We start from the raw sequence: 15,516 nt of genomic DNA, 5'->3' as shown, positions 1-15,516 counted from the left end.
GAAATATGATTTCTTATAAATTCTCAATAAATATACTCAAAAGCTGTTTCAGTACAATGGTAATAAAATAAAACGCTTAAATCTTTTAATATGTCTTTTTTTTTACATATTGTAGTAATCACACAAATAGCTATTTTAAGTAACTCTTCCTAAAAGTATGTACTCTTACTTTTCACTGTGTATAACAGAATTTAAAACAAGGTATGAAAAAAAACTATAATATAAAATATTTAGAAGTTTATTTTTTCTCGTTATTTATAATAATTCGCGTATTATGTGAATTTCTTTTACCGTTGGTATTTTAATTTTAAAAGCATTTCAATGCGATGGATCAAATAAACGGTCGGGTGTGACGCACTCTAAAAAGATAAACAGTAACTCGTGTATATTATTCTTAATTTAGAACTACTGACCAGAAGGATGATTATCAACCAGCAGTATCCGCTACCGATGTGACTACTGTTGGTGGAATATCGAAATAAATTGTAAAAAAAATTAACGCTCTAACAGCTGAAAATGCAGAGTGTATATTGTGTCATACAACCACTCGAAATTTAAACCGTCCAGTCCATAGCCCCTTGTAGCAACTGACAAGCCGTAACTTGTCCATAATTCTTTACATATTAATTATATATTTTAGTGAGTTATTTTACAATTCCATCACGATATTGAGCTGTCAGTTCGTTGTCCTGGGTTATACTTTAATGATATTAAGCGAAGGTGACATACTGGTTTTATCAAATCTTGAAACATCGATTGCGTTTGAAGCTATAGTAAAGGAAGTTGAATAATTAGATCACGTAGTTAACTGAATAAGATGTACCGTATACAGCTTATATTTCGTTGTTAGCTATACCCTGATGCTGTAGTTATTAAAAACTGAAGTTTTAGACTCATAAAATAATTATTTTTATCCTTTCTCTGAAATTATTTAAATTACTTAATATATTATTTAGCAATAAATAACTGATTGATTTTTTACAACTGTATACGTTTATATTTTGCGAAGATGAATACTGCATTATAGAAGACAGTAAAATTTACGTTTATATCCCACCGCACATAATGCTACCAATGACAATGAACTTCACGTTTGTTGAGGGAAACCGAATTTATGCTCTGTGTGAAAACAGCCTGTGTGATGAAATAAGTGGTTCTTTCTCAGTAAGAAAAACGCCGGTAAGTTTTATTGTTAATCAGTAGAAATATCTTGCATAAAACAATTAATTAATAAGTATAATTTAAAAAAATATATAACAGGAATCAGACAACTGGAAGATCCTAAAAAAATGTTATTTGCCTACGAAGTTAATTTTTACTTACTTCAGTGTCTGATGATGTGCTTCATAATCTGAAGTACAAATAACTGATCACTTAACTTACACTAATCTTGTTTGTAACCCTCAGTTTAAATACAGTTTATTGTGTTTATATATTTCATTTGTGTACAAATATTTTAGGTGAACAGAATTGGCCAATCACAGCAAACTGTCCCAAATTCGGAAAATTCTCTCAATGTTTTACAGTTAAGATGTGAATATGCTCTTGAATACACTTTATAATCACTCGAACATTGGATAGGGCATACAATAATCAAAAACACAAGATGATCAATACGTTTTAATTCTAGCTCGCCAGAATTGGTTTGATTTCGAATTTCGTGGGAAGCTACACGAGGAATGTCTGCAGTAACTGTCCTTAATTTAGCAGTGATAGACTATAGTGAAGACATCTATTCAACAACTATCATATCAAACTCTTGAGTTATTCTTTAACAAACGAAGAGTAAGACTAAATGTAGTATTATAACACCTCCATGGCTGAAATGGCAATGAAAGTCGATGACGGGGATACGAAATTAAGGCTCTCATATTGCGAGTCGAGGACTCTAACAACCAGGCCATACCAGCCCTCGACACAGTTGTACGCTCTCTCATTCTATATAGAATTATATGTTCATTGATAAAATTAGACGCCTTGTAAATGTACAGGCAGTTAATAACAGACTTCACAGTGCTAATTTATATGCCAAAATGCTCCATAACGTGCATTCTCTCACAGTAAAGCACAATACAGCTCGATTGAAATGGTTCTAACATGCTAATTAAACCAACAACATATGGAACAATATTTATTTTTGCAAATGAATTAGGAGTCACTCTGTAGCCAGACTAAAGGAGTCTGCTCAGTTGAATATACTCTGAAACCAGATCTAATCTCATTTTATTCTAGAACATGACTCATGTAAGAGTAACTGGATAATGAAATGGGCAGAAATAAGCATAGTAGACATACTTAACTCTGTAACCTTTATCATGATATCATTAACGTCACTCATCATACAAACCAAAACCTATAATAATTTGAGTTACCTTATAATGGTTCAATTGATTTTGATAATAACCGCTCATATTACAATCCTATATCTGGTCAACACTTCATACACAGTAAAGGGATTAATAATAATAACGAAATGATCTGTATGCTCATTTGACATCAAGCAAACTCGATGTATTTGTGATTATCTTTAAATTTTTTTTATATCTTATCAAGTGACTTTAAGCATAAAAATGTCACGAAAACATATTTTAAAAAGGAACTTTTGAGGGTAGCTTAATCTTAAAGTACTGACATTGACAGCAACCAATCTCCATGGGAATGATAAGAATGTGGTATAAGGAATATTCCAGTGTTCTGAATAAAATCAAAGGAAGAGTGAAGATTATTAAATGGATAAGTTAATAATCGTTCATGCCAGGCTTGTGATATAGAAACGGGTATAATTTTCAGTACTGAAATTACAAAGCCTATGATCATAGCAAATTATTCAAATATTAATCCCTTCCTTCAATGTGTCCACCATTTCAGATTACCTTGTCCTCATTTATGGGTAAAAACACAATAAAGAACATGGCAACTGCTTAATATCATGAAAGTCTGATTGATTGGTATGTTGTATGTTAAGTGGTAAAGTGTAAAATGCAACTACTAGAAACATGGATTACAACTGTCTCCAAGGAAGATGTGAGTGACACAGTCATGATCAAAGTATGCTGATTAACTATCATCGTTATTCTTTCATGCACCCATTCACTATACAACCTGTTTTTTCTGATGAATGAAATTGATTAATGGTGATAGTATCAGTAAATAATAGTAAGACGTGTTTAAAGTATTTATGTCACTTACATAAGAGAAAAATAACTAAACAGTTGAATTGAATCATCTTAGTTATTGTTTAGGTTGTTTAGATCTAGGTGGAAATTTTTTGATTTGATCTTAAACGACTTTGTGTGTAACCAAACTTAGGTTTTTGAATGAAAATAAGACCTTTATTAGATGCCAATGGTTCTAGATAGAGAAGGAAGGAGTGGATAATTGTCTTGCTTATCAGTACCATCGTTTGTTTGTTTGCGAAACTACGTAAAAACTACTCGAGAAATAGTCGTACTGGTATAATTTAGAAGTGTTGATTAAAGAGAAGGCAATTAGTCAACAACACCCACAACAACTCTTGAGTTACTTTTTTACCAACTAAAATAGGAATTGACCATCATTTATAACACTTACACATTTGAAAGAGTGAACAAATTTGATGATACTACTCGAACTCAGAAAATACAGATTGTAAATTGACCGGGAAGTTTGATCTCACTCAGTAACCAGGACCAGAGATGAAGTGTATGCTGATTCATTTACTGTTTATCTACAGAGAGCAAAATTAAATATGAAATTTAAAAAACGCGTTTTGACAGAACAGAAGTACACACATATATTCTGTTTATAATTCTCCTAAAATAGTACAAAATAATACACTCATATAGATTTGGTTTAGAATGAGTGATAAATCTTTTTTTCTTCAAGGTGTATCATTAGTTGTCTTAATCTATACTCCTCAATTTTTGTTTTGGTTTAATATCGAGTATAAGAGATTCAATGAAACATGTAACATAGAATGTGTCATTCTAATTATTTTTATTATTGTTGTATTTTCCTGTACAATAAGCACAGATTAAAGAAGTATCATGAAATCGCTGTGTATGTAAACTGCTAATAACAGAAATATTTAAGCTAGAAATATAAGACTGGACATTTTAGGTACCTACGTTGAAAATGAGAGGTGGAAACAGATTTGTAAAGGATAAAATTAGAAATCAATACAACTAAGCTATTTCATTCTTAACTGAAGAGATTCACTTAACTGTTAACACTACTGGAGATATGAACGAAATTTTTCAATAGTGGAGTCTTAAGGGTATTGTTTAGTTTAACACTTGTTGACGGATTCAAAGTATGATAAAGGATGACATTAAGGTACGTTTTCCCAATAACATTTGTTTTCAAAAGGATGTAACTACCTTGTTGTCATGATGTTTCTACTAAAAATTCACAGGTATTCATTAAATTCTCAGCTTTGTGGAGACATGAAGACTCTTTATAAATACAGTATTGTATATGAAGAACTGAGTCATTTTACGAATATATATTTCTTTTAGGACATGATAGATCAAAATTAGATGTACATGAATTCAAAAGGGTGGTTGTATTTATAGATTCGTCTGTGCATGGGTACTTGAATATAATTTTTTTATAATCCTTAAAGAAAAACAAAAAAATAGTGCTAACTCACCTTGCCGACCACAGAGCCTCATAAAGGGTTTTGTTGTGTTTCCTAAATTTCATGACACTGTTAACAATACACCAACGCAAATTTTTCATTCTTACTGTATCTAAATGCCAATACTACGGCACCCAGCAAAAGAATTTAGAAATGGTACTCATTTGACCTTATCTACAGTTGATCAACAAACATATGAATGATTGGACCCCGGGGAAGGTAAGTTGCATGGGGAAGACCATTCCTATGAAATCTTCTCTTTACCTGTAGGAATCAATTTCGAAATGAAAAAAGTGAAGTTTCATTTTGTTAATGTTATATAAATATGATGCAAGAACTAATATTGTTTGAAGGCGTAGTAGAATATTATGACTTTAGATCAATATAAAGATGTGGTTTGGTGAAGGAAAATGTAATTTGTTTCTTGAAACTTGTTTTGCTTGATTCTTAGTAGACTAAGTTGAACAACAAATATGTACTCAAAAATAATATTTAAAAATAACTAACAAGATTATTAGTGTTAACAAAGTAATACTTTTACACCACCTGGAAGCTTTGTTTGCTTTTATGCAACTTGAAATATCGCAATCCTTTAGTTTAATGCTAATACTTTTGTTAATGGTATATAAATACACTGTAATAAAAATAACAGCAAATTGAGTCTCTAAATTATAAGAAATAAAGACTTTAACGACTATATCTGCAGCTCGTATACCTTCATAATTGATATAAAAAATGTATATACAAATATTCCAACAAGCTTTGTCATGATGCAAATATCTTTCGATATTTATTTGATATAAAAATATCGATCACGCTTTCTCAATGTAGACAAGACGGTGGTAACATGGCAACAGAGTTATACTAAATTAATCTTATTTCATGTTAGATAGTACGATATAATATGTTGCATTTTATTATTGCATATTTTTTCTTTAAATAAATACTTATATTTCATAGATACAGCCAATATTTGAAGTGTTTAGTCCAGAAAATATTTGCTGCAATCCTGTGAATCTTCGAGCTGCAAATATTTTGAACGATGTCTCTCAATTTTACATGGACGGTCGATCCCACATTTAATTCGAAAAGTAAATATTATGAATATTAGTCTGTAAAGATTGTCGTATATTTATTTGTTATAAATGTTATACTTTATTTCAAATAGCATATTCAAATAGAAGTTTGGAATACGATTTCAGTAAACGGTATTTGGAAAACAATGCTCACACAATACATATAGTGTTATTGGATTTGATGGACAAAGTAAAATAGTCCAGAAGTTGATCATAAACAGTTTGAAACACACACTAAAAACATACTTATAAATATCTGTAGTTAAGTGTTGTTTGAAAACGTTTCTTTCATCATTTTCTTCTCCATTTATTCTTATACTTTCATAAATGTTTTATTAATATTAGGAATAAAAATTTATTTAGCTGGTTACTTTATTTTTTTATAATGTAAATCAGATTTAATTTATTATGAGTTTATATTCACCAATATTTAAAAGAAAAAATAACAAAGACAGAATGTATATTACAACGATTTGAGAGCCTCACCACATCTTTACAATTTATGTAGCTACCTCTGGTCGTGTTCTGTTTTACGACCTTGTATCATAACAGTAGTCTTGTAGTTTATTTTATATTGTAAAAGGCTCTATTGTAAAGTGTTATATCCAAATCATACCCCTCCATTCTGAATCCTTTTCTTAATGATTAAAATGTGCAAGAAGAATATTTTCCTAGTATCTGTTGTCACAGCACATTTGCACATCTACAAGCTCTCATTTGGTGATGTAACCATTATAACTTCATATGGAATAACATGAATATCCATATCATTCTCCACCTGCTTGAGGTATGCAATGGTGTGTATTAGTGAATTCGCTTCTGTTACAAGATGTTGCACTTTGATTGCTACAGCTGGGGTACATTATTTGGATGTCTCTTGCTTGGAAATCCCGGTGCTTTTATTTGTTTTATTATCCTTTGCTTTTCAACAACGTCATTATGGACAAATGATATTTGTATCTTGGACGTTTTAAATCCTCGATCATAACGCATCTTTATTATTTAAATGTATTAATATAAAAGTGATCTTACATACTATTATAAAAAGCAATCAGTTTCCAATGGATTCCTACTATCTTCAAACTATCAACGGTATCAAACTGTCTGATCCTTGCGATTCCATTGGAACTTCATATTAATTATGCTGACCTAGTACCTTGATGATTTGTACACTCAAAACTGCTTTCATATAACGTATTCAACTTTAAGTAGAAATTACGATAACAATCATGTGTTATTTCGGTTTTCATTAACCGGAAAGTGTTTTTGTGCAATATTTATACAGAAAATAGGAATTACTGTTTAATATTTTTTTGTTTTATACTCGAATTCTAGGTTTATTTTTGTTACTTCTATTAAAAGCCGTGCCACATGTAAAGCAGAAGATTATTGATTATTTTAGGAACATGTATACTGTATCTTCTTGAAGTTTTGAATCATTTTAACACTTTCTTAAATTACCTGTGCTGACTATATCATTTATCTCAGAAAACTTTTATTTCAAGATATACATCTCGTTCTTGAAGAAATGAGCAGAAGTCACAGGGGTGCTTCTCTGGACTTACCATTAATCTGAGTAAGGACCGTTGAAATTACAAAGTATTAAACGATTGCAATTGAATTTATTGCTGTTTTAATTAACAATAATAATGAAGTAGTGTTATTCTAGATATAATAACAGTTTTGTGAGGAATTATTTTATCCTTGTTTTATTTGCTCAGTTCCAACCAAATGAGAGTTACACTTTCACTATTCGTGGAATGTCTCGACTTGGACTAGAATATGTGAGAAAGAAAACAGTTGTATGGATTGCAGGTGCTAAAGTAACAGCTACCATTTCTGGACCAGAGCAGCTGGACTCTTTGAGAGATAATGTTTTTACCGTAAAACAGACTTTGACTTCAAACATATATCAAGAAGACATATCTTAAATGTAAGTATCTTGTCTTACAAAGAGATGAAACAATCCTGTTCAGCACAATAGTCTTGTGTTTTCCATAGAGACAGATTGATATAATCTTGATGGACTGGTGTATCTGTTAAAGCACATTTGAAATATACAGTTAAATACTTATTGCTACTTTTTCTATAACAAAAAGCTTGTGTTAGTATTTTGAAGAAATTCTGATTAATAGTTCCTATGGAGTCTTAGCCCATTGGACCTTGTGTTTCCAACTGAATGGAGTTCAACGTTAATTTTACCTGCAGGTTTGCTAGAAGGAAATAAAATCTATAATTTACATGTAACAGGTATGAATTTGTATATATTTTTTGCTTTTAGATTGTTTTTATTAACTTTTGAGCATAAGCAGACGTATACTGTAATTAAACGTAATTCTATCTAGTATATACACATAAAAATTACGACGATTTATAATATAATTATATTATTTAATTTTGGATACCTCAATCAGCACAATGTATTATGAATAATTAATCGCTTGAGTAAAGTGTCGAATAAATTCATTATTCTATGCTTAATATAAACCAGCAAAATAAATAAAGCTTTATATTTAGTAAATTATACTGAATTATCAGTTAAATAAGCATATTGTTAACAATAATTTTGGTAGTAATCCCAACAATACACATTATTAATTCCATTTTCAGTTTGCTATTTAATAATATTAAATATTCTTATATAAATCAGTAAATTAAATTTAGAATTTTATTTGTTGTGCGTGGCTGTTTACTTAAAGTTTACGATAAAAGAGATACAGCCGTATGGACAAATGCAACGAAGAAGCTGAAAACACTAGAGCTCCCGATTGTTTCACGAGTGAAGTTTGAGAAAATTGTTATAGATGTCAATAAAACCTTCTGTTTGGATGGGTCTGCATCACGTGACCTTAGCAACTGTCAGGGAGCACTGATCTACCAGTGGAGCTGCAGTTTTGGTGGAGAGATTGGATGTTACACCAATGATCCAAATAAATCCAGAATAGAAGATATTCCAGAAAGCAGATTTTATTTATCGTCATTTTGTGTTCCTGCAGGACTCCTTTTCCAGCAACGTTAGTTTCCCTTAATTCTCAGAGAAATATACTTATACTTATTTTATATTTAAAACTGTCCAGGCAGTTACAAAATATGATGCAAAATAGATGGTTTTAGCTATAAATAATAACTTGATCTTCTCTGGGACAGTGAGTAGCGGGAAGGGCGCAGTTTCTCATATTTTTTAATTTTTCTTCCTCACAGTGAAAATATTTGACAAAATTACATAAAACATAAAACAAACCTTTTAAATAGTATTTGGCTTCAGCTTGAAAACTTTGTATAGTTTATGATAATTAATTATTTTGTGAAATTATGAAACTTTTGTTGAGAGATTTTTTAGAAAATGATAATAATACTTCCTATTTATTTTTACCTTACAATATAAATTTTCTGTTGTTAAGCTGAAAGTTTCATTTTATATCGACCAGTTTTCGGAGGCATCACACTACCTATGAACACCAAACAATGTCATAATGTAGTACTTTAACCGCAATTTTACGTGATTATATATACACAATTCTATTTTTGTATCTTCCTTAAAATAGTTTATTTTGGGATTTTGTTTTATGGTCAATATTTTCTGCTTTAAATCGTACAAACTGACAGCCTGACGTTTCAATACTGTGTCAGGTAAAGCTAGATAACGATAATTTTGATAACAATATTATTGGTTGAAACTGACGTGTAACTAATAAATATACTTTTTAAATAAATTACAATTATTTTTTAGTCATACGCGTTGTTTGAATCCGGTGATATTTAATTCACGGGATTTCAGTTACTGGAGTATTTTGCCGTCGCTACAATGCTTTCTAAACCTAACAAAATTTAACTGGTATCATGTTCTAGAAGAAAATTGCCTTAATTTGAAAAAAGGTAAATTTATCAGGAAACACTTTCCAGAAATGAAAAGAACATCTAAAAATCTGTGAAAAATTCCCAGGACTGAGGTTTGTTTCTAAGCCTTGTAAATTTTCCCATGCTTTCTATTATTCAGAACTGAGCGAGATATAACAATAAATTACTTCTCAAACCATTTTATTTACTGTATTATAACTTGAGGTTTATAACTTATTCTATTTAATGGTATTTAACGTTTGTCTATAACTCTTCTGACTTTACGTTTCTTTAGTAGTTTTACAATAACTTGCTGTGGAGTTATCTACAGGTGATTTCCGATAGGCTATGTTAATAAAATGCAGAGAAAAAAAGGAAAATAATGAGAAAAAATTCAGTACGTATATTGCAGTGAATGATAGTTTTTTATCAAATATAAATCTATGCTTTAGGCTTAGTTTCTCGAATCTGTGCAGAAATCTGAACTTAAAAATAAAATCCATTTTTCGTCGCAAATTACATTAACTAAATGAACTAAAATCAGAAAACATTAATTCATTATTGATATAAAACTGCAAGTATTTTCAATTAACATTTAAAATGTAATATGCAGATGACATTTGACAGTTGAAATGTGCTCAGCGACCCAGAAAAGTTAAACCAGAACGAATATAGAAGTGGGATAATATTTCCACACCATATTAGGTTTGAGCGATGTATCATCGATGGGTATTAACTAGCACTCACGAGATATTTATTTTTAAATTATTTTGCCTAATACCACTGATATTCTTTGACTCGTGAAATTGTTCTTATCCAGTTCCCCAAAGTTTGGAAATCAATATATTTCTGAAACACCAATTCTTTGGTGCTCGCTTCGTCCAATCATTTATCGATTCAATGATCATAACTGAAAGTCCCCGCTGGTACAGCGGTTACTCTATAAATTTAGAACTCTAAAGTCAGTAGTTCGATTTCACTAGGTAGACATAGTAATTAGCCCGCTGGGGCTTTGCTATAAGAAAACACGCATATACATTAATGACCTTATGAACAGACTTCTTGATGCTATTAAGCCATATGGTTTGGGAAAATTTTGAGTCACAAATAACTGCAATGTGGTCAAATATAAACTAGTTTTAAACTATGAGTCACGAAATAATTCTACAATTACTTAATATAGTCTGCTTTTTCTAAAAAAAAACCCAAACGAAAGAGAGTGTTGCTTAAGAAATGTTTTCCATAAAGGTCATTATTTCACATATAATAGTTTGGCAATTTTACAGAGTTGCAAGCAATAAGAATGTGTGAATGTACAAGGAATTTAAAACATTATAGAATGTAAGTTATTATGAATTGAAACTGAGTTACATTAGTCTAACTAGAAGCATAAAAATTACAGAGATACAATGATTATTTTTAGTGTTAAGTTTTTTACATAGTTTGTCAATGCATTTTTACATGTTGGTCTGTGAAGCTTATAAGTCTGTGTGTTAGATAAAATTTTTTATAACGATCGCTGTATGAAATATATTGTACTTCATATGCAAATGACAAATACTTATGATAAAAATTCCTTGATATGACAATAATTTTGTCAAGAGTCATCATTACTAAGTTATAATATTTTCCAGGTATAATTTTTCTTTACTGGTGTCTAAAGGCAACAGGCAGCACATATCGTCAGCTTCTGTTCAGATCATGCCAAGAGAAAAGGACGACACTTCTACCCTGATGATTTCAGTTATTAAGTGCGACAGTGACGCACTTAATCTGCCCCACTTACAGTTTAGCTTATTACCTAGTGCGTTCAGATTCACTACGGTAACAAGTGAGTATGTCCACAACATTCTTGTGTATATTTTAGTAACTACAGATATATTTACAAATTTTTGTCAATAGTTAGAAATAACAAAGGATGGCTGAGTTTATAAAAATTCATTACAGGCAAAAAAAAAGATACTGAGAGATTTTTTACATTTATCAAGTAGTTTATTATCAGGGAATTTAACAATACTTTCTTTGGCTATTTAAAATAAAAACAGTGTACTGTAACTTAATAAACAGTTTTTTTTAAATATATTGTTCATAACAGAGAATAGCATGGGTAATATATTGTAATTAAAAGCAAAAATATTGAAACATATATTCTTACATACAAAACTTATGTATACTGTTGCCAGAGATTGGGGTTTTTTAATACTTCATGGCTATCTAGGTCAAATATTTTTACAACCATCACTTAGTTAAAGTAAAATAAAATGTATGTGTTCCTTTTCTAAAGATTAGGAAAGTAAATTTAAAATTGTCCATGAGAAATTAAAAACATGGTTAATATAGATAGTGTCCTTAGCGTAAAGATAGGATGTTGGGAATAATGCTAAGAGCATCATACAATACATAAATTCATTTCTTTTTTAAATAAAAGTTAAATGTAAGGCAGCTATAGCCATTGTTGAGCCTTATGAGGGCTACTTCTTCCCTTCAAAATGTACACCACATGGCCAAAAGTATGTGGCCACCCCTTCTAATTAGTGGGCTCGGCTATTTCAGTCGCTCCCATTGCTAACAAGTGCATAAAATCAAGCATACAGCCACGCAATCTCTATAGACAAACATTGGCAGTAGAATGGGTAGTACTGAAGAACTCAGTGACTGTCAATGTGATACCGTCATAGAATTCCACCTTTCTAACAAGTCTGTTCGTCAAATTTATGCCCTTCTAGAGTTCTCCCGGTCAACTGCAAGTGCTGTTATTGTAAAGTGTAAATGTCTTGGAGCAACAACAGTTCAGCCACGAAGGGGTAGGCCACACAAGCTCACAGAACGAGACTGCCGACGCGTAGCGCGTAACATTCGTCTGCCCACAACTGCAACACTCACTACCGAGTTTTAAACTGCCTCCGAAAATAGCGTCAGCACAAGAACTGTTCGTCGGGAACTTCATGAAATGGGTTTTCATAGCCTAGCAGCCGCACACAAGCCTAAGATCACCATGCGCAATGCCAAGCGCCGGCTAAAGTAGTGTAAAGCATACTGGACTCTGAAGGAGTGGAAACGTGTTCTCTGGCGTGATAAATCACGTTTCACTATCTGGTAGTCTAACAGACGACTCTAGGTATGGCAGATGCCAGGAGAATGCTACTTCCTGAATGCATACTGCCAACTGTAAAGTTTTATGAAGGAGAAATAATTGTCTGGGGCTGTTTTTCATGGTTTGGACTAGACTATTTAGTTCCAGTAAAGGGAAATCTTAATGTTACAGTATAAAATGACATTCTAGATAAGTATATGCTTCCAACATTGTGGTAACAGTTTGGGGAAGGCCCTTTTTTGTTTCAGCATGACGAAGGTCCCGTGCACAAAGCGAAGTCCATAAAGACGATTTGCCGAGGTTGGTGTGGAAGAACTTGACTGGCCTGCACAGAGTCCTGAGCTCATCCCCATTGAACACCTTTGGGATGAATTGAAACGCGGACTGCGAGCCATGCCTTCTCACTTGACAACAATGCACGACCTCACTAATGCTTTTATGGTTGAATAGGAGTGAATTCCCACATCTATGTTCCAAAATTTAGTGAAAAGCCTTCCCAAAAGAGTGGAGGCTGTTATAGCAGCAAATAGGGGACCAATTCCATATTAATGCCCATGATTTTGGAATGAGCTGTTCAACAAGCACATATGGGTATGATGGTTGGGTGTCCACATACTTTTGGTCATGTTGTGTATGTCTGAAACGGTACATTAACTTAATACTTTTGTTATCTTATGAAAGTAAGGTGTGGAAAATTATCAACTGAGTGTCCCTTTGTCTATTATTGGATCATTCCTCTTGTATTAGAAAATGCAATGTAAAGCTTTAAGGGGCTATTCCTCATTCCAATTCTTGATCAAATTAAATAGTCAGTCAGAAGTTGTAGTGTTAATCTGAAGAAACTTGTTCAAATATTTCTCACCCAAAATTCTTGTCTACTGCCATAAAGTTTGCCTTGATGGAAAAGACTACTGATTAGACGAATTTGGCGCCAAAATAATGTGTTGCAATAGTAAAAACCTTTCTCAACTGATTTTCTCTCCTTCAAGGGTCTCAATATATGGTAAATCTTGGTTAAATATTTGAATCTCAAGAAGGTACAGTTAGAATGTTTTCCAGAAGATCCATTCATGTAAAAGTGGGAAGAAAAATATTCAGTGTTTCATTTGTTAGTTTTCAAGCAGAAAGTTACCCAGTGTCCTGCTATGTACTGCTCACTGCGTTATATAAACAAAATTTTTAGTATATAAGCCTTCAGACTATATGTCGAGTCACCGAGAGAAAATATTCCGTAAATATTAATTTTAAAAAAAACTTTGTCTTATATATTTCCATTAATTAATTGACAACTACCTGTTTTCTCTTCTATGTTCAAATTGCATACTTTTCAATTGTTTTTTTCTTATAGCATAACTGTAAATATTTTACTGTTTTCCGAGTAATAATAATGTCCCCCGCTAGTACACCGGTATGTCTACGGATTTACAAGGCTACAATCAGCAGTTCAATTCCCCTTGGTGGGCTCAACAGATAGCCTGATGTGTCTTTACTATATGAGAAACACACAGCAATTACTTGGGGTAAAGTTTTTATATAGTAACTAAATTTATACAATTTTACTAGGATTTCACAAAGTTAATAAAATAATGATATTTTTGACAAGTGAAAGTTTAATAATAAATATAAATATTATAATATCAGACTATTTTATAATGTAATATTAAAGAACATTTTACGTCAGAAAGAATATTGTGAATCCTTATGTATATACAACCACACATTTAGTTTTTTGGACAATATTGTTTATTTAATGTAGTGGAATGACACTACATAATGAGCACATTTATGTATATTCCAGGTATTGTACCCTTCAGGATAACGTCAGCGTCTTATTACTTCCAGACCAACAACAGGAAATCCAAAGTGAATTTTATTTTCCACAGCCGTTCTTCACAAACAAAATCCAAACAGTTATTCAACTTTTATCAGATGGTGAAGGCACAGTACGTATATATCAATGTTTATGTAAACTCTATACCCGTGCCCCACCGAGGGAAATTACAGGTAATTGTGTCTTTTTTATTCATTCAAGTAACGTAATGAAGTGCACTTCTGCATGCTTCTAACTTCACTGATAACCCACTTGTAGCACAAATCACCATCATTGTATTTAAAAATTTCTTAGTAGTTCCTAATATCTTTCTAGTGTTTATTTGCATTTTTATGGACAAAGAAGGATGTTTGTTATAAAAAATCGCCCCAAATCAGATAAATGGTTCTAACATGATTGTAATATTTTCATTTCACGAAAGAGTATTTTTGTTTGTTTTCTTTAATTTTGCACAAAGCTACACGAGGGCTATCTGCACTAGCCGTTCCTAATTTAGCAATGTAAGACTAGAGAGAAGGTAGCTAGTCATCACCACCCACTGCCAACTCTTAGGCTACTCTTTTACCAACGAATAGTGGGATTGACCTGATCATTTTAACGGCCCCACGGCTGAAAGGGCGAGCATGTTTAATGCGACAGGGATTTGAACCTACGACTTTCAGATTACGAGTCGAACGTCCTAACCACCTAGTCATGCCGTGCCTCACGAAGGTGTAGCTTCTCAATATGTGATAATCTTCAAGATTAATATTGTTCGTTGTGTGGCATATTCTCGTTTGCTTAGACTTCTTGGTCAGGAGAAGTTTAACCTTAATCGTAGCGTAATGTATTACATTCCATAATAATTTTAGTCAATATATGATACCTGTTTTTGAAATATCATAATCGTGTTAGTTCATGTAGCAATTTGCATCCTATCATTAATAGTGTTTTAACATATTCTCGCCTTATTTTGAACGTATACGTATCTCATATCCAAAATATCAACATCCCAGCTTATCTCAAATTGCCAAATATCATATCATTTTCAACATGATACGCACCAATTGTAAAATGTATT

At 31.8% G+C, this 15,516-nt stretch overlaps 1 long non-coding RNA gene across 1 annotated transcript; it reads left to right on the top strand.

Moving 5' to 3' along the window:
* The first annotated feature begins 7,421 nt into the window (after positions 1-7,421).
* Positions 7,422-14,621, top strand: LOC143236385 (uncharacterized). The gene is made up of 4 exons (XR_013019544.1): positions 7,422-7,627; positions 8,394-8,708; positions 11,166-11,362; positions 14,424-14,621. It is a non-coding gene; the product is annotated as an uncharacterized LOC143236385 (long non-coding RNA).
* The last annotated feature ends 895 nt before the right edge of the window (positions 14,622-15,516 follow it).

The sequence above is a fragment of the Tachypleus tridentatus genome, chromosome 2 (genome assembly GCF_004210375.1).
Source record: "Tachypleus tridentatus isolate NWPU-2018 chromosome 2, ASM421037v1, whole genome shotgun sequence".
In the NCBI taxonomy this organism is placed as follows: Eukaryota; Metazoa; Arthropoda; class Merostomata; order Xiphosura; family Limulidae; genus Tachypleus; species Tachypleus tridentatus.
The sequence above is the reverse complement of the archived record's forward strand: the minus strand, read 5'-3'. Positions and strand labels throughout refer to the sequence as shown.